At 39.4% G+C, this 22,890-nt stretch overlaps 1 pseudogene; it reads right to left on the bottom strand.

Moving 5' to 3' along the window:
- Positions 1-19,794: 19,794 nt before the first annotated feature.
- LOC118844343 lies at positions 19,795-20,903 on the bottom strand (annotated as a pseudogene).
- Between the last annotated feature and the right edge of the window lie 1,987 nt (positions 20,904-22,890).

Here is a 22,890-nt window from a genome sequence, read left to right as displayed (position 1 = left end):
GAGGGACTGCTTTGCCTTTCTTTGTATCTCCAGAAATCAGCATAGTGCTTGGCACATAGCTGGCACTTAAGAAATACTTGTTGTTATATCTGTTTTTTAGGTACGCAGTATCTCCTGATTAGAATGTAAGCTCCTTGAGGGCAGGATTATTTCATGTTTGTTTTTGTATTCACCAGCAACTAGTGCAGGGGCAAAAATTGGTGCATAATAAATTCTTGCTGTTGTTTTATCTATTTTTATAACTATTTATGAATATATTTTCTCCTCCTATATAAGCTAAGGGCTTCACGGTCCTCATCATGTCTCTCCTTAATAATTATTTCCTAACTGGTCTCCTTGCCTTTAGGGAGAGAAAACTCATACTTCACATTCACTACCAAAATAAGGATCCTGTGGCAGAGGTCTAACCACATCACTCCTCTGCTCAAAACTCTTCTGTGGCTTGCTATTGCCTGTAGAATAAAATATGAATTCTTTAGTCTGTCACTTAGTGCCATCACATACAAAGCATTATAGGATCATAGGTCATAAAACAGAATTGTATCACAATATTTAGAGCTAAAAGAGACCTTAGAGATCATCTAATCAAACTCCCTCATTTCATAGAAGACAAAGGTTAGTCCTAGATATTAAGTGTTTTGCTCAAGGTCACATATCTAGAATTTGAACCCAGGTCATCTGAGTTCCAAATCTAGTACTTTTTTCACTTATACTTTGATAGATCTGTGAGTTCATGGATGTAGGGATTTCCTCTGTCACTGTAAGTCATAACCCACTTGTGCCTTTTTCATCCTTTTCAATTTTTGTCTATGTTTTCCCACAGATCCTCCAAAGAGAATATATCCATCATGATGGAAGTCATCCTTTGTTGCACTGAGTGATATAATGGCACCCACAAAATATAAAAAGATTTAGGACAAAGTCAGTAAACATTTATTAAGCCACTGCTATGTGCCAGGCACTGTGCTAACCACTGGAGCAGAGTTGTCAAATACAGGACCACAATGTTCCCAAGTACAGCCTGAACCAGATTAAAATATAATTGGCAAATATTTAACAAAATGAATATAAATACAAATAAAATAGAGAAAATGCTAATATATGGTTTTCTAATTCAATATGCAACTTGCAAGGACCCTTATATGTGGTTTAGTGGCCCCTTTTTCCATTTATATTTTTGTGGGTATCGGTATATCCCTCAGTCTCTCCAACTGCCCAAGCCTGTGATCTCACCTTATGACTGGGGCATATATATTTTCTGAACACATATTTACTTAGTGGTGTTCCTTACTGTTCTTCTTGCATATTGTAGCTATGAACATCATGTGTATCTCTTTTGACCCTTGGGTCGCCAATAAATTTCATCTTTTGGAAATTGTGATATTTCAGAATCACTAGAACAATGTGTGTGTGTGTGTGTGTGTGTGTGTGTGTCTGTGTCTGTGTCTGTGTCTGTGTGTGTATGTGTTCTTAAAATGTCTTTTTTTGAAGGGAGGCAGCTTGGGATCATGGAAAGCACTGCACAGTTTCCCAAAAGCACTAGAGCCCACTGGCTTACCTCTTTCTAATTCTGGAACTGAGTCACTGTCCATATTCAGTGCCTGTCTCAATTATATGTGATGATAGGTTCAGTGGACTACCCACTTAACCTCATGTCAAGAACTGGACAGCAGGCCCTTTTCATCCATTTAATTTTTCTGGAATGTGTTATTGGGTCAATCTCTCAAGTACAGAGACCCTATAATATTCTGGTGCTTGATACCATCAACACAGCGTCCATCAACATAACATCTGAAGAATATTGCCATCTCTAGGGAATTTCTTCTCAGTTTTTACTCTGCATATTCTCTATGACCGTGGCATATACCCCTGGTAAGCATATATCTCTTTCCCTGTTTTATGTCTGTCTTGATGCTAATTATCAGAGGGCTGCTTAACAAACCTACTTCTGTGGTATCTTTCATGATCTTAACATGTATGGAAAATAGACTTTTGGTTTTTTACCAAATCAAACACTTCAAAAAATAATGAGAAAACAATGAACACTGTAAGATCCGGTATCTTCTGTACCTTTCACTCAATTACCTGTGTGTAAAGATATGTTCTATTTGAGAAAATTGCTTATGAATTCCTGTCTGTTCCCTTCTCAATTTTCCATCCAGTCTACCATCCATATGTGTGCATAGATCATTCTCATTAAGATGAAATACCACAAGGTCACTATTGTTGCCTAGAGGATTTCTTTTTATAAAGATTCTCTTTATTATGTAAATATTTCTTCCCCTCCTCCAAATCTTCACTGTTCCAGAAATGTCGGGTTTAATATATCGGGCTTTTTAAAACTGAGGCCCCCCTGAAGTTCCTTATAGCCTTCTCTTGCTCCAAAGTTAAGTGAACCCTTTCATCTAATTCTGTTGCCAATATTAACTGGTCTTTCTATATTTTGACACAATGAATCATTGTTTACAATTTTGTTCTATTATTTATTATAGTTGATATTCTGTGCTGATGAATCACTATGTCTTCTAGAGCTCCTGTCTCCTAGTGAGTAGATCTGATTCCACAGGGGATGATGCCTTTGGAACCAAGAGGCCCTGGAGCTTAAGGAGGGAAGGAAGTCAGGGCTGGGAGCTGGGATCACAGCTGGCGGTGGAAAATCCTATGAAAGGCAGATCTGAGTCTCCCAGGCCTGCCAAGATGCAAATTTCCTCTCAGCAAAGAAATGGCAGAGAAAATTGCAGTGTAGCCAGGATTTCTAGAGGGAAAATGAAAATGAATTCCCATCCCAATTCATGGGAATATCTGTTGGTTTGGTTTGTAAATTGAGACCTTTGGTATCACAACCCTGTGGGGAAATAGGTTCAGGCAGGTGCGGTAAGGCATCTTAGATTCCCTAAGTACACTCTTCCAGGCTGACGATATACTTCACGAGCCTTACCCTCATCCAGTTTATGAGCCATCCTTAGGAAAGACAGTCCTGCATGGTCAATATACTAGTTTTGGAACTAAAAGACTTAGATTCCAGCCATTCCCTCCTCCATCTCCTGTCAGTATTGGGAGACAGCATAGTACATTGAAAGATCATTTGCTCTGGAGTCAAAAGACCTCGGTTCAAGATCTACCTCTGACACTTGCTGCTCATGTGACTCCGTGTAAGAGGCCTATCTTCTCTGGGCCTCACCTATTATATGAGGGGGTTGGAGTAGATAGCCTTTGAGGGCCTTTCCTAAACATATTATTTATACAACTTACATATTTAACAATAAATAATAATATATTTATAATACTATATTGGTATGTGCAATATAATATGTTAATAATAAATAGTATATTTCTATGAATATATTTTTAGGTATTAGGTTTTAGATATTTTAGATATTAGATAACTAAATATAAATATGTAGAAATATATGAATAATTTTTAGATATTAGATATTTAGCTATAGAGAGAGATCTAAATGTATTATTGCTGATTTGATCTTGCTTGCTAGCTATGTGATCTTAGGCATGTGGATTAACCTATTTGAGCCTCAGTTTCCTCATGTATGAAATGAGGCCAATAATACAGTTATACCCAAAGTCTTAGTGCAGTTTTAAACTATTAAAGCTTATATTGCATTTATATTATTATATGCTTATATTAAAGTGCTATTCAGAGGTGAGGTATTATTATTCTGTCCAACTTTAAGCTCCAGCCAAACTATACTATTTACCTCTGAGCTTAGCACAGTGCCTGGCACATAGTAGGTGCTTAATAAATGTCTATTGATCAATTGTGCCTTTGCTTTTACTATATCCTGTTCCAGTAACCCCTCTGCCCCCATCCTCAATCTGTTCCTTTTGAAATCCTGCCAGTCTTTCAAAGTAAAACTCAGACATGCTCTTTTCTGTAAAAGCTTCTCACATCTGTCAGAAATGATCTTTCCTTCCTCTGATCTCTCATGGCACTTGATACCTCTTGCTATGCACTTATTTCCATACTGTTATGAGTCAGTTACTGTATACTTATAGCCTACAAATGCATATTAGCGTATGTGTTCTATTGCATCTGTCTGGATAGATGGTGAACTCTAGGAGGGCCAGGATATACTTTTTTTTGGTCTTATTTCTCCCCAGCACAGGGCACACAGTAGGTACTTTATACATGACTGCCAATTGAATTCACTCTTCACAGTATGCAGTTATTAAACATTTCTTGGTGATATTGCATTTGGGATTTCTCTTAGGCACTGCTGAGCCTGGACTTGATCCATGCCATTATCACAAGCTCAGCTGGAAGAACCCAACCCTTTCCCTATCACCATGGTCTCTTTTAGCTAGAGGATAGTTAGAGATCGTTAGATGGAAGATATTAGCACCCTCTTATAGTCCTAAGCTGCTTCCTCTCCAGCAACAGCTTCTGATATTGGCCTCCTTTCAAAACTGCTGGCAGGAAAAGGAATCATATCCCTTAGAACAGTACAAAATTTTCAAACAGAGAATTAACTAATTTACTGATTTCATCACACTTGCCATGGGTGTTCTCTCTCCTCCTTAAGATTCATTAATGCCCAGTGGATCATGGGCTTTGTCTCTACTGTGGCTGCTTAACATAAAGAAAACGTGTTGTTGATGGAAAAGAGCCATGAGGTTGGACTCGGAAGACATGGGTTTGAATCTCTGCTCTGCTATTAACTAGTCGTGTGATTATGGGCAACTAATCTCATTCCTCCAAGATTTGGGTTTCTCATCTAAAAAAGGGATATCACTTAAAAAAAAAGAACCCTAAGAAGAGTCCTTAGGCTTCACCAGGCTGCCAAAGGGGTTCATCATACACACAAAAAGGTTAAGAATTCCTGCTCAATCCCTTCTGCCATGCTGATTCTCAATCATCATCACCATTATCATCATCCTCATCCTCATCCTCATCATCATCCCTGTGTCATCACAACTAATCCCCACCACCTTCAGACAGTACCCTTGTGGTCATACCATATGACTTCCCCCTGCCCCCACTCCTTCCTTGAATATCTCTGGCTTCAGGCTGCTGTGGTCTTGGATTTCTATTTTAAGGGAGCATCCAGGGGTCTTGCCCCAAAATTCCTAGAAAGGAATGGTGGGCTTCCTGAGCTTAAAGGATGGATTGACCACTTGTTGAATATATTACAGCAGAGATTCCTTTCATGTATAGGTGACCCTAGATGGCTGCTGAGGTCTCTTCCTGCTCTCAGATTCTGATTTCATGGGCCACGAGTGGGAGCCATTCCAGTTCTCCCTTTCATTTTCATTCAGTTCCTTCACTTCTTCTTAGTCTATATTAGTGGTTTCCAACTCTTTTTTCGTTATGAGGTGAAACATCGTGATTATGAGATTATGAGACAAGGTGATTGGAGCTTGGCCACAGGGTGTCATATTTAAAGGGAATCAAATTTAGAAGACATTGTTAGCACTTAACAGACTTTTGGCAGCAGGGAAGCAACAGAGCCCTGGCTACTAGAAGATATGCTGGGTCTTAAAGTTTGTGTAAAACCTTCTGTAACTACTCTAAAACCACTCTAGTTTTACCATTGGGAACTATCATGGGAACCATACTTCTGGAAAATCCTACAGCAATTAAATTGTTTTATGAGTCATTTTAGCCCGTGACATATTTTGCTCAGTGTTACTGAAAGCAGTATTAAAATGCAAAGAAGACTGGACTGAAAATTTAGAAGACTTGGTCTTGGCTTTGTCATTTCCTAGCTGTGTGGCTTTGGGCCATTAGCTTTATTTTTCCAAGCCTCATTTTCTCACCTATGAAATGGTAAGAAGAATCTCCCACCCTTCCCTTGGCTTCCTCACAGAAGCATTGTAAGGATCAAATGAGACAATGACTTTGAATGTGCTTTGCATTTGGAAAGTACTTTAAAAGCAGACCTCGTTTTATTGCATTTTACTTTATTGTGCTTCACTGATAATTGAAGCTTTGTGGCAACCCTGCATAGAACAAGTCTATTGGCACCAGTTTTTCTCACAGTATGTTCTCACATCGTATCTCTGTCACATTTTGGTAATTCCTCATAATATTTCAACCTTTTCCATTATTATTACATCTGTTATGGTGATCTGTGATCAGTGATCTTTCATGTTACTACTGTGATTGTTTTGGGGCACCCTGAATCATGCCCATATAAGACTTCGAACTTAATAAAAGTTGCATATGTTCTGATTGTTCCACCCACCAGTGGTTCCCCCATCTCTTTCCCTCTCCTTGCCCCTCCTTATTTCCTGAGATACAACAATATTGAAATTAAGCCAATTAATAACCTTAGAATGGCTTCTAAGTGTTCAAGTGAAATGGAAGAGTCAATCAGGCAAATTTCATTGTTGTCTTTATTTTGAAAAATTGTTCATGGCCACCCCAGCCTTCATCAACCACCACACTGATCAGTCAGCAGCCATCAGCACTGAGGCAAAATCCTCCAACAAAAAGATTGACTTGCTGAAGATTCAGGTGATGGTTAACATTTATTTTTTTAGCAATAAAGTATTTTTAAATAAAGTATGTACATTGCTTTTTTTAGACATAATACTTGTTTGGTTGTATCGGTTCTGTCTGACTCTTTGTGACCTCATTTGGGGTTTTCTTGGCAAAGATACTATAATTGTTTGTCATTTCCTTCTCCAGCTCATTTAACAGATGAGGAAACTGAGGCAAATGGGGTTAAGTTACTTGCCCAGCGTCACATAGCTAATAAATGTCTGAAGCCGGATTTGAACTCAGGAAGATGGATGTGTTTCCCTGACTCCAAACCTGGCACTCTATCCTCTGTGCTACCTCACTGCCCCAGATATAATATTTTTGCATACTTAATATATTACAGTATAGTGTAAACATAACTTTTCTATGTAATGGGAAACCAAAAAAAATTGGGTGACTTGCTTTATTATTTTCTTTAATGTGGTAGTCTCTGAGGTATGCTTGTACAAAGAAAAAGAATGATAATCACAGATTTATAGATTGCTAAAGCTAGAACAGCATCTACAGACCAAGCTAAGTGCTGTCCTTTTCTACTGAGGAAACTGAGGCCCAGAAAAGAGAAGGGACATTAGTGGCAGAGCAGGGACCATATCCCAGGTCTTCTAAATCCTTGTCTAGGGCTCCTTCCACCACAGGAAGTTGATATTGTCATTTAGGTACCTAAAAGGGTTCCTTCCTGTGCTATGACTGGTGGCGGCCAGGATGGAAATGGGACTGGCAGTCTGGGAGAAGGTGGATGCTACTCTTTTCATGGATCTTGGACTTACCTGCCCACTGGTGGTTGGTGGTTTGATATATTTAGGCTTTTCAGTGAAGTCCTTTCTCTCTGGGCTTCAAAAGGTTCAGGCAAAGGCAGTGTTTTAGTGAGGATGATAATGAGTATGGCCTTTCTGTGTCAGTGCCAGGAAAGTGTTGGCTAAAAGTAATTAAGGCTGATGAGACTTTCTCACTTGTGTTCCTATTAACTGATTGTTAAAAACTGGGATGAGTCCTAGGGCTTTGTGCTAATTACTGGGTTTGCAGATCAGCAAAGTGTGAATTAAATTCTGCTGTTAGTAAACAACATGGCAATCTGAGGGGGAAAATTGTGGGTTGTTGAAGAATAGATAATGTACTTCTTTTACTGTCAAGACAGAAGAGAAAAGCAAAACAGGAGACTGGCAATTGTAACTGGAGAAACGTTACCCTATTCATGGAGGAAGAGTAGTTGAGCTGTGGAGTAGGAAGGCAGTAGCTGTTGGCAATATCCCCAAGTAGGGCACTAGCTTTCTCCTACGCTGAGATTGTAGATAGGCAAAAATGTAGGTGGAACCTTATAGGCTGGTGTGTAGTTGGCCCAACTGTACTGTTATGACAGAGTTGTACGGAAAGGGATAGAACAAGAGAGCAGGTGAAACATCTTGGGGTACTTTACACATAGAAGATGCTTAATCAATGTTGAAGTGAACTGAATTGCATCAGAACAGTACAGATCTAAGAAGTCTAATCCCACAGGGGCTTTTCCTCTGTTCCTTTGTTGCCCTGTAGTTCTCTCTCTCTCTCTCTCTCTCTCTCTCTCTCTCTCTCTCTCTCTCTCTCTCTCTCTCACTCTCTCTCTCTCTCTCTCTGCATGTATGCATGTATGTGTTCATGTGTCTTTTGGAAAGTCTTGAGTGTTGCACCCAGCTGTGAACTGCCTGAAGTTTGGGGTTCAGAGACATAGCAGATAACTGGGAAATGATAACTCTATGTTACAACATCAGAGATTCCTGCATCCTTGTCAGTACCTTTACAGGACACTTAAAGAAAGAAAGAGTCTGTTCTATAGAGTTGGGAAAGATCTTCATTCATCCAGAACTTTTAAGTATGGTCTCAACAATGGCGGAAAAATGAAAAAAATACTTAAAGGATCATAAAATCCTGGAGGGGAAAGGGATATTGGAAATTATTCGGTCCAATTTCCTGCACTATTTAGGACTTCTCTCTCTAATATACTTAATATTTAGTTTCTATTTGAGCACTTCCAACGTGGGAAGCTCACTATCTCAGAAGTCAAATTCAGTCAATCTACAACTTTTTTTAGGTGCTTATTGTGTATCAGGCACTGTTAGGTGGTAGACACACATAGACAAAAATGAAATAATCAATGCCCCTGAGAAGCCTATATTCTATTTTTAGAGATATGTCCATATTTAGATATACACAAAGTATAAACAAAATACATCATAGGTCAACAGAACAAGGCGATTGAGAAAAAAGTTCAAGAGATCAGGAAAGAGTTCATGTAAAAGGAATATAAAGATCAGGTTGAGTGTATGAAAGGGAATAATATGTAATTACTCTGGAAAATGAAGGTTGGAGCCCACGTTTTAAATTCCTAAGCAGAAGAGTTTATGTTTGTTCTTGGAGGTAGTTGGGAGTTACTGGAATTTATTGAGTAGGGAAGTAGCATGATCAGACCTGTGCTTTAGGAGAATTGCTTGATAGCTATATGGAAGATTGATCGACATGGACAGAAATTTGAAAAGAGGAAATAAAATAGAAAACTGTCACAATAGTCCAGAGGAGAGGTAATAAAGGCGTGAACCAGAATGGTGGCTATGTGGATAGAGAGAAGGATATGGATGTGTAAGAAGCTGTGGAGTTAGAAATGCAAAGATTTGGCATCTGATTAGGTCAATCAATCAATGAATAAGCAGTTAAATGTCTGCTATGGGTCAGGCACCATTCTAGGTGCTGAAGATACAAAGAATGATTCTCAAGGAGCTTACATGCTACTAGGGGAGACAATAGGTACACATATAGTATATGCTGAATAAATATCAAGATAATAAGTATAAATAAATACAAAATAGTTAAATATAAAGCCATTGAGAGGTAGGACCCTGGTAGTTGGCGGTGGAAACGAGAATCAGGAAAGGCTTCATGTAGAGGATAGAAGATAGTGCTTGGGTTGAATCTCGAAGGAAGATGGGTGATTCTGTGAGGCATAGGTAAGAAGGAAATGCATTCTAGGCATGGAGGATGGCCAGTGCGAAAGCTTAGAGAAAAGAGATGGAGTGTTATGGGTGAGGAACAGAGAATAGGCCAGATTAGTTGGAATGGATATGTGAGCTTAGGGAGAGTGAAGAGTTAAGGAAGACACTGAAGTTGCAAACCTGGATGACTGGTAGGACAGTGGTGTCCTTGACCAGTAGCAGAAAAATTTGGAAGGGAGTAGAGAGAGACAATGAGTTCTCTTTTGGACATGTTGAAGAGGTCCTATTCCATTATTCTATATCTATAATTGTCAATAAGCTCTTTCTTATACTGAGGTGAAATCTGCCTTGATGTACGTTACACCTATTGGTCTTATATTTGTCTAAGTACCAAGATAGGTTGGTAACCTTTTGGCAGCATTGTTATGCCAAGGTTTTATGTAACAATATTCTCACCAGTGGATAGTGTGCATATTGTGGCCAATAGGGGTTACCTCATGCAGGAGGACACTGAATTCCTATTACAGGAACAATAGAAAGTTAACAGGAAGTAAAGAGCTGGGAGGACAGTAGTGTTAATTTTTTCCCCTCTTCATTCACCTTTTCAAATGTATACAACCTTATGGACTGGATCATATGCCTGTAACAATTATCCATTGCTTACAATTAACCCCTTATTAAGGACTAGTTGACAGCTTAAAGTGAGAGTTGGACACAGGAATAATTCCTGGGAATGAAAGGGATCACCAGAAAGGAAGAAAGGGATGTTTAAAAGAAAAAGTCATCTGTCACATCTTTTTTTTCTCTTCAAAGAAACCCATCTACCCAAGCAGATAAGCAAAACAGAAAGCAGAGAAAGTATACATATGAGAATATATATTAGAAAATACAGAATGAAGAAGCTCTTCCACTGGGAACAAATTAGCTCAACTGAGAGAGAGTCCCAAGGGGGGAAATTCCACAGTCTCTAGTGTAGCAAGCTGGGAATAGGGAGATTTCTGGCTCCTCTTATGTCAGCTTCTTCCCAGAGACTTTTTCTCCCTTTAGCACCATGAAGTAGAGTTAGTATTGTCCATCTTCTCTCTCAAAACTGAAAGCCAGAACAGCCTGAAGAAAGTAAAAAGATTAAATACCTCTTCTATCCTGCTCTTGCCAACTCTGCCCAACCCTTCATGCAAGCGCAATTTATTGCTCACCACCAATGAGAAGAGAGTCCCAACCAACAGGCTTTGGGACTTCCCTGGACTGAAACTCTTTTGCAGTCCATTGCAAATATCAACCACAGCAGTTTCTAAAACCTGTGACTATATAGTATAAAGACAAACATCAGCAATTTAAGACAATAGGGTGAGTTTCCTGGTGTCCCAGGTAACCCACCTTCAGTCCTATTGAAATGAAAATAAAACAAATGCACATTAATAGTACATGCACTACAGAGCATTACCTGGGAGAATGATACAGTGACAACATGCTTAACTACATGCAGGACATAACACATGCACGTTTTGAAAGTACATGAATATCCATAGTGCACAGGCCATCGATCATAAGCAATAAGCATGTCAAACAAAGCACAGCTAGCTAGCTAGCTGCAAAAACAACACTATCAATAGGTCTAGATATAAAATACAACTCAACTATATGCAGTAGCATATTTAACCAGAGCTAATTCTGGTTAAATCTCTTTTGTACAAGGCAGCATGTTCTAGTGGAAAGACCGTGATGGATTTAGAGGGAGCTAGATGACACAGTGAATACAGTGCTGGACCTATAGTCAAGAAGATCTGAGTTCTGATCCAGCCGCAAACACTTGCTAGCTGTGTGACCATGGGCAAATCTCTTAGCCTCTGTCTGCCTCAGTTTCCTCAGAGGATAAAAACAGTAGCTACCCAGGGTTGTTGTGAGTATAAAATGAAATAATATGTGTTAAGTGTTTTGCAAACCTTACAATGCCATATGTATGCTAGCTATTATTAGAGTCAAATCTAGATCTGCTACTTAATGAATGAAAAACTGTTCATTAAGCAATTACTATGTGCCAGGAACTCTGTTAACTGATAGGCATAGAAAGATGTAAGTGAGAGAGTCCTTATTCTCAAGGAGTTTAGAAGCTGAGTGAGACAGCACACATAAAGGAGTAGTGATCAGGGAACAGAGCTTTGGTTTGGGTATGGTGAAGTCATAGGATGATCAATTAAATTACTATAGGCAGCTGGGTGATAGACATTTAGATGTGGAACCAAGAAGACCAGAGTTCAAATCTGGCCTCAGACACTTATTAGCTGAGTGACCCTGATGAAGTCACTTAACTATTATCTGTTTCAATTTTGACATCTGTAAAATGGGGCTCATAATAGTATTTTCTTTCTAGGGTTAATGTTTGTAAATTTTTCTAATATTTGTAAAATTGTGTAATATTTGTAAAGTTCTTTGTAATCCTCAAAACTCTTTTTATAAATGTTAGCTATTATGATATTATTTCTGGTCCCAGAGTGAAAGGTAAAAAGCAGAGGGTGGAAGTGTGTGTGTGTGTGTGTGTGTGTGTGTGTGTGTGTGTGTACAGAGAAAAAAGTCCATGTGACAAGATGGCTGGATAGGATATGAAGCATGATCTGATCCGGGACTGGCTGTGTGCTTACAATGCACTCACTAATCAGGCCGTTTCAGCTCTAGGTGGGGAGTTAACAAGATGAGTGGATTGACCTCCCAAGGGATTGACAAGCATGGTTTTTACAGGTTCAGTTAGGAGGAGGCTGTTTCAGGTAGAGAAAAGCAGGACGGTGGAATTACAGATGATAAGATGCCTGGGGCAAAGAGCTGGAATGGATGGGAAGAATGCTCTGGTTTGGTGCTGGTGAGATGTACTTGAAATCTATGTGACCTTGAGAAAATCACTGTTTTTCTGGGCCTCTATAAAGAGACGGTTTGCGTATATGATTTGTAATCCCTCTTACTTTAAATCCTATGATCCCTGTCTCAGATGCTGCAAGCCCAGCTGGCAGGGAGTCAGGAGAGATCAATGTGGTCAGACAGGCTAAGGCCTGGACAGACTAAAGATAATTGTAATAAATCCTAATTCCAATGTCTCATGTGGTGTGGAGCTGAGCTAGGGTTTTGTTTTTGGTTTTTTTTTTGGTGGGGTGGCGGGGGGGCTTTTTGAGGGCTATGCCTGCAGAATACAAGTTCTGTCAAGTCCCACCAGTGGAGATGACTCTGAGTATCGGTCCATTCATCAACTGTACCTGTCATTTGAGGACCAGTCTGGCTAGGTCAAAAGAAGTTTAGCACCAGCAGGTATGTTATCTGCTGCTAGCTTTATTTGGCCCCAGAAACTCATATAAGCTCAAATATAAAAGTGTAAGTAACACCAACATTGATGAAGTCACATAGATCCTTGATATATTGAAGTACTATATGAGTTTCATCTCAAATAATAAAGGTCTTGACAGACATTAGTTCACTTGAGTTTCATGGGAAATAACACAGTGACATGGGAAGCCTAAGTCCTGTTATGACATTTCATAGAGGCAGAAACTGAATCCTAGAAAGATAAAGGGACTTGTCCCAGATCACACAGCCAGTTTGTCTCAGAACCCACATTAGAATTAAAGTCAACAAGCACTTGTTAAGTGCTAACAGTGTACCAGGCACTGTGTTAACTTCTGGGGATACAAAGAAAGGCAAAAACATGGCCCTTGCCCTCAAGGTGCTTATAGTCTAATGGAAGGGAGACAACATGAAAAGAACATACAAGGATAAATTTGGATGTAATCTCAAAGGGAGAGAACTAGCAATATGTGCAGAGATTTCATGCAGAATGGAGGCTGAATCAGCAAAGGCCTCTTGAAGGATTTGAACTTAGTCTTTTTTTTAACTTTCTTTTTTTTAATTTAATATATTTAGTTTAAAACATTGATTTTCACAAGAGTTTGAATTACAAATTTTCTCCCCACTTCTACCCTCCTCCCCACTCCAAGATGGCATATATTCTGGTTGCCCTGTTCCCCAGTCAGCCCTCCCTTCTGTCACCCCACTCCCTTCCCATCCCCTTTTCCCTTCCTTTCTTGTAGGGCAAGATAAATTTCTACACCCCATTGCCTGTGTATCTTATTTTCTAGCTGCATGCAGAAACATTTTTTTTGTTTTTGAACATCTGTTTTTAAAACTTTGAGTTCCAAATTCTCTTCCCTCTTCCCTTCCCACCCACCCTCCCTAAGAAGTCAAGCAATTCAACATAGGCCACATGCATATCATTATGTATAACCCTTCCACAATACTCATGTTGTGAAAGACTAACTATATTTTGCTCCTTCCTAACCTTTCCCCCTTTATTGAATTTTCTCCCTTGACCCTGTCCCTTTTCGAAAGTGTTTGTTTTTTATTACCTCCACCCCTATCTGCCCTCCCTTCTATCATCCCCCCTTTTTTTATCTTCTTTCTCCTTCTTTTCTGTGGAGTAAGATACCCAATTGAGTATGTATGGTATTCCCTCCTCAGGTCAAATCTGATGAGAGCAAGATTCACTCATTCCCCCTCACCTGCCTTGTCTTCTCTTCCTACAGAACTGCTTTTTCTTGCCACTTTTATGCAAGATAATTTACCTCATTCTATCTCTCCCTATCTCCCTCTCTCAATATCTTCCTCTCTCAACCCTTAATTTTATTTTATTTCTTTTAGATATCTTCCCTTCATCTTCAGCTCACCCTGTGCCTGCTCTCTCTCTCTCTCTCTCTCTCTCTACATATATATATATATATATATATATACACACATACATATATACATACACACTCACATATACATATATATACATAAACACACACACACACATATATATATATTTATATACACATACATGTATGCATATTTCCTTCAGCTACCCTAATACTGATGTCTCATGAATCATACACATCATCTTTCCATGTAGGAATGTAAACAAAACAGTTCAACTTTAGTAAGTCCCTTGAAATTTCTTTTTCTTGATTACCTTTTCATGCTTCTCTTGATTCTTGTGTTTGAAAGTCAAATTTAATATTCAGCTCTGGTCTTTTCACTGAGAAAGCTTGAAAGTCCTCTATTTTATTGAAAATCCATATTTTGCCTTGGAGCTTGATACTCAGTTTTGCTGGGTAGGTGACTCTTGGTTTTAATCCTAGATCCATTGACCTCCGGAATATCGTGTTCCAAGCCCTTCAATCCCTTAATGTAGAAGCTGCTAGATCTTGTGTTATCCTGATTGGGTTTCCACAATACTCAAATTGTTTCCTTCTGGCTGCTTGCAGTATTTTCTCCTTGATCTGGGAGCTCTGGAATTTGGCGACAATATTCCTAGGAGATTTCTTTTTGGGATCTATTTGAGAAGGCGATCGGTGGATTCTTTCAATTTCTACTTTACCCTCTGGCTCTAGAATATCAGGGCAGTTGTCCTTGATAATTTCTTGAAAGATGATATCTAGACTCTTTTTTTGATCATGGCTTTCAGGTAGTCCAATAATTTTTAAATTATCTCTCCTGGATCTATTTTCCAGGTCAGTGGTTTTTGCAATGAGATATTTCATATTGTCTTCCATTTTTTCATTCTTTTGGTTCTGTTTTATAATATCTTGATTTCTCATCAAGTCACTAGCTTCCACTTGCTCCAATCTAATTTTTAAGGTAGTATTTTCTTCAGTGGTCTTTTGGACCTCCTTTTCCATTTGGCTAATTCTGCCTTTCAAGGCATTCTTCTCCTCATTGGCTTTTTGGAGCTCTTTTGCCATTTGAATTAGTCTATTTTTTTAAGGTGTTGTTTTCTTCAGTGTATTTTTCAGTATTTTTTTGGGTCTCCTTTAGCAAGTCATTGACTTGTTTTTCATGGTTTTCTTACATCCTTCTCATTTCTCTCCCCAATTTTTCCTCTACTTCTCTAACTTGCTTTTCCAAATCCTTTTTGAGCTCTTCCATGGCCTGAGACCAGTTCATGTTTTTCTTGGAGGCTTTTGTTGTAGGCTCTATGACTTTGTTGACTTCTTTAGGCTGTATGTTTTGGTCTTCTTTGTCACCAAAGTAAGATTTCAAAGTCTGAGACTGAATGTGGGTGGGTTTTCACTGCCTGGCCATATTCCCAACCAACTAACTTGACCCTTGAGTTTTTCAGCGGGGTATGACTGCTTGTAGACTAAAGAGTTCTATGTTCCAAGCTTGGGGGGATGTGCCAGCTCTGCCACACCAGCACTCCTCCTTCCCCAAGAACTCCCAACCCGGACTGGACTTAGATCTTCAGCAGGTTGTGCACTCCTGCTCTGATCTACCACTTAATTCCTCCCACCTGGTGGGCCTGGGGCCGGAAGCAACTGCAGCTGTAGTTCTGTAGCTGCCCCACCTCCTTTGCCCCCAGGGCGGTTGCCTAACTGTGAACTCTGTCTGCTCCCGCAGCTTTTCCCACTAACCGTCTCTGTTGTCTTTGGTGTTTGTGGGTTGAGAAGTGTGGCAACTGCCACAGCTCACTGATTCAGGGCGCTAGGGCCCGCTCCACCCAGCTTCTGGTCTGGTTGGTCCATGCCGCCCAGGCTGGTCTCTACTCTGCTCCCAGCTCTGTGTTCAAAAGACCTCACCCAGCAACCATCCAGGCTGTCCTGGGCTGGAGCCCTGCTTCCCTCTGCTATTTTGTGGGTTCTGCAGTTCTAGAATTGGTTCAGAGCCATTTTTATAGGTGTTTGGAGGGACCTGCGGGGTGGGGGTGGGGGGAGCTTCACACAAGTCCCTGCTTTGCCTTGAGCTTAGTCTTGAAGGAAGCTGGGGAAGACAGGATGCAGAGACAAGGAGGGAGATGCCTGTCATCTCATAGAATCATAGACTCAAGGCTCAAAGGGATTGTAAAGGTAATGCTGATGATTTCTCTGGATTTATTTTATAGCCTGCAACTTTGCTAAAGTTGTTAATTATTTCAATTAGTTTTTAAATTGATTCTCTAGGGTTCTCTAAATACATCCAGAAATAGTGATAGTTTTGTTTTCTCATTGACTATTCCTATTTTTTCAATTTCTCTTTTTTTGTCATTGCTAGCACAATATTGATAATGAACATCCTTGCTTCTCTCCTGACCTTTTGCTAAAGCTTCAAATTTATCCCCGTTACAGATAATGCTTGTTCTTCATTTTAGATAATTATTTATTATTTTAAGAAAGGCTCCACTGATTCCTGTGCTTTCTAGTTTCAATAGGAATGGGTGCTGTATTTTGTCAAAGGCTTTTTCTGCATCTAACTATATAACCATATGGTTTTTGTTGAATTTGTTATTGATATGGTCAATTATGATGATAGTTTTCCTAATATTGAACCACTCCTGCATTCCTGGCATGAATTGCACCTGATTAATGTTTAATCTTTGTGATATATTGCAGTATTTTATATAAAATTTATACATTGATACTCATTAAGGAAACCGATCAATAGTTTTCCTTCTCTGTATTTGTGTCAGAGAAGAAATTTGATAGGACTCCTTCTTTACCTATTTTTTCAGATAGTTTATATAGTATGAGGATTAATTGTTCCTTAAATGTTTGGTAGAATTCACTTGTAAATCCATCTGGTTTGGGGAATTTTTTCTTAGAGAGCTTATTGATGGCTTGTTCAATTTCTTTTTCTAAAATAAGGTTATTTAAGTATTCCATTTCTTCATCTGTTAATCTGGGCAATTTATGTTTTTGTAAATATTCATCTATTCATTGTAAATATTGATCTATTACTTTTAGATTGTCATATATTGGCATATAATTGGCAAAATAACTTTTACTAATTGCCTTAATTTCACCTTCATTGGTGGTACATTCACCATTTTCATTTTTGATACTGGTAATTTGGTTTTTTCTTCCTTTTTAAAAAGCAAATTAACCAATGGTTTATTTATTTTATTGGTTCTTTTTCATAAAACCAACTCCTAATTTCATTTATTAGTTCATTTTTTACTTTTAATTTTATTATTCTCTCCTTTGACTTTCAGGATTTCCATTTCAGTGTCTAATTGGGGAGTTTTAATTTGTTCTTTTTCTAGTTTATTTTTGCTGTTGTTGTTGCATGCCCAATTCATTGATACATACTTTCTCTCTTTTATTGATATAAGCATTTAGAGATATAAAATTTCCCCTAAGTATTGCTTTTGTCTGTATCTCACAAATTTTGCAATGTTGTCTCACTGTTATCATTCTCTTTAATAAAATTATTGTTTGTTTCTATGATTAGTTCTTTGACCCACTCATTCTTTAGGATTAGATTATTTAGTTTCCCATTAATGTTTAATCTATGTTTCCAGGGCCCTTTATTGCATGTAATTTTTATTGCACTATTGTCTGAAAAAGGTTCATTTAATAGTTCTGCTTTTCTGCATTTAGTTATGAGATTTATTTATGTCTCATGGTCAGATTTTGTGAATATGCCATATACATGTGAGAAAAAGGTATACTCTTTTCTATTCCCATTCAGTTTTCTCCAATGTGTATCATATCTAACTTTTCCAATATTCTATTCATCTCCTTGACTTCTTTCTTATTTATTTTATGATTAGATTTATTTAGGTTTGAGAGGGGAAAGTTGAGATCCCCCACTGATATAGTTTTACTGTCAATTTCCTCCTGAATTTTTTTAAAAAAGAATTTAGATGCTATGCCATTTGAGGCATTTATGTTTAGTATTGATATTACTTCATCATATATGATTACTTTTTAGTAAGATATAGTTTCCCTGATGAATTAAAATTCCTTTTAATTGGGTCTAGTTTTGCTTTTGCTTTGTCTGAGATCATGATTGCTATGCCTGCCTTTTTAACTTCAGCTGAATCATACACACACACGTATGTATTTATATACATATACACACATGTATCCATATATGTGTATGTGTATGTATACATGTGTATAATGTATATATATGTATAATATATATACATATATATGTACACATATATTCCCCCTTTGAAGCAACTTAGATGTCAGTAAAGTTCAAATGTTGTCCCCCCCTTTTCTCCCTCTATTGTAAAAGCTTTTCCTTGCATACCTCTTTTATTGAAATAATTTTCCCCATTCTTTCTCTGCTTTTCCCCCCTTCTCCCAGAACATCCCTCTTTCTTGATTATCCATTTTTTAACATCACCCAACATAATCAACTCACTCCTGCACCCTCTTTCTATGTAGAATCCTTCTAACTGCCCTAATATTACTAAAGTTCTTAGAAATTACATCTATCATCTTCCCATATAAAAAGTAAAAAGTTTAGCTTATTGGGTCTCATGATTTCTGTTTTATTTTCACCTTTTTTTGCTTCTCTTGAGTCTTCTATTTGGATGTCAAATTTTCTATTCAGCTCTGTTCTTTTCATCAGGAATGCTTGAAAGTCCTCTTTGACAGTTTTCCTCCTGGATGATTATACTCAGTTTTGCTGGGTAGGTTATTCTTGGTCATAATCCCAGCTATTTTGCCTTCCAGAATATCATATCCCAAGCCCTGGGGTATAGGGTGTTCAGGGAAGACTAGTACCTCTGGTGTGAGGGCTTCTAAGCTCTTTTCAGAGATGCTTTCCGCCTTTGGTGTCTACCTAAATTACTCAACTCTCATTTGCGGCTCCAAGAAGCTGTAGCATGTGCAGAAGCCACCCTAGTAAACCATTATAGCAGAAAGGCTAAGTCAGGTTAAGGATGACCAAGGAGTATCTATCCCAAATGTGTGAAGAAATCCCCTGGAAGAATGGGTGGATGAGAACAATTTGTTCCAATGACCAAGAAGGCAGCTGAAGCAGGTGGTGTGGAGTGCTTAGAAGTTGTCTGCTTCACCCAAATCTGGCCTGCTTGCTGCAGTGGGCAGGAATCCTATGTTGTGGTTGAAACACAAAAAGATGTACAAAAACTTTTGCAAAGATGATTCCACTCACCATTGGTACATAGAATATATGCACACTTATGGACAAGATAAAATTGAAAAGACCTGAAAGATGAACAGCTCTTGTTGAAAGAGAACTCAACAGATATCACTTCCAAATAATAGCTCTGAGTGAAACAAGGCTAGCAAATAAAGGTCAGCTCACTAAAGTCAGAGCTGGATAGATGTTTTTCTGGAGTGGCTGCAGTGATAGGGAGTACCAAGAAGCTGGTATAAGTTTTGTAATCAAAACTAATCAAATCAACAAGCTTGTATGCCTACCAGAATGAGTGAAAGGCAGACTCATGACAATGTGATTGTCACTTCCAGAAAAGCACCACACCACCATCATCAGTGAGTATGCTCCCACCATGACAAACTCTGATGAGGTCAAAGAAAAAAAAATTTTTTTTAGCAGGCACACTTCAATTTATTTGTTTATAAAAAACATCTATGTAGTTTCCACAGCAGCTGCTTCGGTCCTCTGGACAGACACTCTAGTGTGAGTCTTCACAAGATGGTCAGTGAATTCCTGATAGGGAGACTTAGTGAACAGTCTCCCTCCACAGGTCTGGGGTTAGATTGCTGTATGTTTTGGAGATGGCATCAAAAGTAGCTTTAGCAAAGTTGCCTGGAGTGGCAGTACAGCCTCTTGCAGAAGCATAGCAGTCATCAATTCCAGCCATCATCAGGAGCTTCTTAGGCACAGGAGCTGAGACAATGCCATTACCTCTAGGAGCAGGGATCAGGCGCACCAGAACCGATCCACATCGCCCAGTGACCTTGCAGGGCACTGTGTGAGGCTTGCCAATCTTCTTCCCCCACTAGCCACGTCTCATAGGAACAATGGACAGCTTGGCCAAAATGATAGCACCATGAATAGCTGTGGCCCCTTCCTTGGAGCACTTGACACCCAGACCAACATGGCCATTGTAGTCACCGATGGGCACAAAAGCCTTGAACCTAGTACATTGCCCAGCTCTAGTTTGTTTCTGACAGGCATGATCTTCAGAACCTCATCTTTCAATGAAGATCCCAGGAAGAAATCTATGATCTCAGACTCCTTGATAGGGAGCGAGAAAAGACAGATCTCTTCCAAAGACTTGATCTTCATGTCCTTGACTAGGCAGCCCAGCTTAGTGACAGGAACCCACTCCTTGTCTTTGGCCTTTCCTCCCCGGGCTCCGCGGCCCTGGCCTCGGCCTCGACCACGGCCCCAGCCTTGGCCTCAGCCCCCCCTGCCGAAGCCACCACGGAAGCCACCCTGACCTCTGACTCCGGAGCCCCCGGGGCCTCCTGCACCTCCTGCAGCACTGGCGTTGTCCACCATTTGGTGTTCACTAGAAGTAGCCAAAGAAAAATTTTAAGACCTTGAGACCCTCATCATCAATGTGCCAAAGGAATACAAGCTTATAATTCTGAGTGACTTTAACGCCCGAGTAAGTATTAGACATGGCAGGAAATCCTTGGGAGGAATGGAGTTGGAAAAAGCAACTGCAACAGTGACTACTGAAAACTTGTATGTTTCATGACCTTCTCATTACCAACACTGTCTTCCATTTTCCTAAATACAGTAAAATTTCATGGATGCACACTTACAGCAAACGTTAGCATTTAATACACTGTCATTGTAAGAAGAGACAGATTGTGAGAGTGATGAAGGGAATGTGTGGCACATAATGCTGGACCGATCATAGATTTATCCCTTCCAAGCTAAATGTTAACATTCAACAAAGTTTCAGTCCCAATGCAAGATGACTACCAGAAGACTTAATGTCAACAGATTAGAGTGTTTCTCTGAGTATGAACACTTCATCGCTTACTTGGAGGGAAAGCTGAGCTAACACACAGTTGCCAACAGTAGAGCAGAAAAAGAGTGGACAGTTTTCAGAGATTCGATGTACAGCACCTCATTTACTCCTCTGGACCAGAACGCTCACCAACATCAAGATCGATTTGATGAAAATGATGGGGAAATTCAGAACTTGCCTAATAAAAAATGAGAAATCCAAAGGATTTTTCAGCAGGGTAGCTCATTCATCTCTAATAAAGTAGAATTTAATTCCATCAAAAATAAAGTGCAAGTGAAACTTAGAGAGATACAGGATTCTTAGTTCAGAAAGAAGGCAGATGAATTTCAGCTTTACACTGACAGTAACAATCCATATCACTTTTATGACACCCTGAAGGCTATTTATGAGCCAAAGACCTATGCTGTGTCTCAACTACCCAGTGCTGATGGAGCCATGTTGATTAGTGATAAGGACATGATCCTGGAGAGAAGGGCTGAACACTTCCATAGTGTTCTCAACAGACCATCATCAATCAATGCTGAAGCCGTTGACTGTTTACCTCAGGTTGAAGTCAGTCTCACCCTAGCCAAACTTCCAACTGAAGAAGAGTTTTTGAATGCCATTAGGTTCGTCTTATGTGGCAAAGTGCCTGGCACTGATTCTATTCTAGCTGAGATTTACAGGGTAGGGGTTCCACTGCTCATACAAAAGCTGACTGAAATTTTCTGGGTTATATGGCAAGAGGAGGTTATTCCTCAGGAGTTCAAGGATGCCTCCATTATCCATCTCTATAAAGGAAAGGGGAATAGGTTGTCCTGTGACGATCACAGTGGGGTTTCTTTCTTAGTCATTGCTGGCAAGAGTCTTGCTGAAGTCCTCCTTAATAGACTGATTCTGGAAGGTAGTCATCTACCTGAAAGCCAGTGTGGCTTCAGAAAGGGCCAAGGAGTGGTCAACATGGTGCTTGCTGCTTGACAATTCCAGGAGAAATGCCAGGAGCAGAACAGAGGCCTGTACACAGTGTTGATAGATTTAACAAAAGCTTTTGACACTGTCAGTCTTGACAGCTTGTGGCAAATTTTGGCAAAATTTGTTTCCTAGAGAAGTTCATTAATATTATATGTTGGTTTCACAATGGCATGCTTGCCTGGGTTCTAGATAATGGATAATGCTCTTGTGCTTTCCCAGCCACTAGTGGAGTGAAGAAAAACTGTGTGTTTTCTTCCATGTTTTTTAGCACGATGTTTTCTGTGATGTTATCAGACACCTTCAAGGAGGATGAGAACTGCATCAAGGTTAGCTACCCCACTGATAGCAAATTATTTAACTTGAAAAGGCCACAAGCCAAGACTAAAGTGGGAGGAAAGTTGGTGCATGACTTTTTGTTGCAGATGATTACACTCTCAATGCAGTCTCTGAGGCTGTGATGCAGAAAACTGCGGATGAGTTCTCTGCCACTTGTGCTAATTTTGGCCAGACAACATCAAGAAAACAGAGGTCCTCCACCAGCCAGCACTACACCATCCATACATGGAACCATCAATTACAGCAAATGGAGAAATTTTGAATGCCGTGGATAAGTACACTTAACTTGGAAGTATACTTTCCAGGACTGTACACATAGATGATGAGGTTCACGGATGCCTTGTCAGAGCTTGCTTGGTTTTTGGGAGGCTCTGAAGGAAAGTGTGGGAGAGAAGAGGTCTACAGAGCCACTGTGCTGACCCCATTGTTGTGTGCCTGTGAAACCTGGA

The sequence above is a fragment of the Trichosurus vulpecula genome, chromosome 3, assembly GCF_011100635.1.
Source record: "Trichosurus vulpecula isolate mTriVul1 chromosome 3, mTriVul1.pri, whole genome shotgun sequence".
Taxonomy (NCBI): Eukaryota; Metazoa; Chordata; class Mammalia; order Diprotodontia; family Phalangeridae; genus Trichosurus; species Trichosurus vulpecula.
Note: the sequence above shows the minus strand (reverse complement) of the source record. Positions and strands in the feature narration are given on the sequence as shown.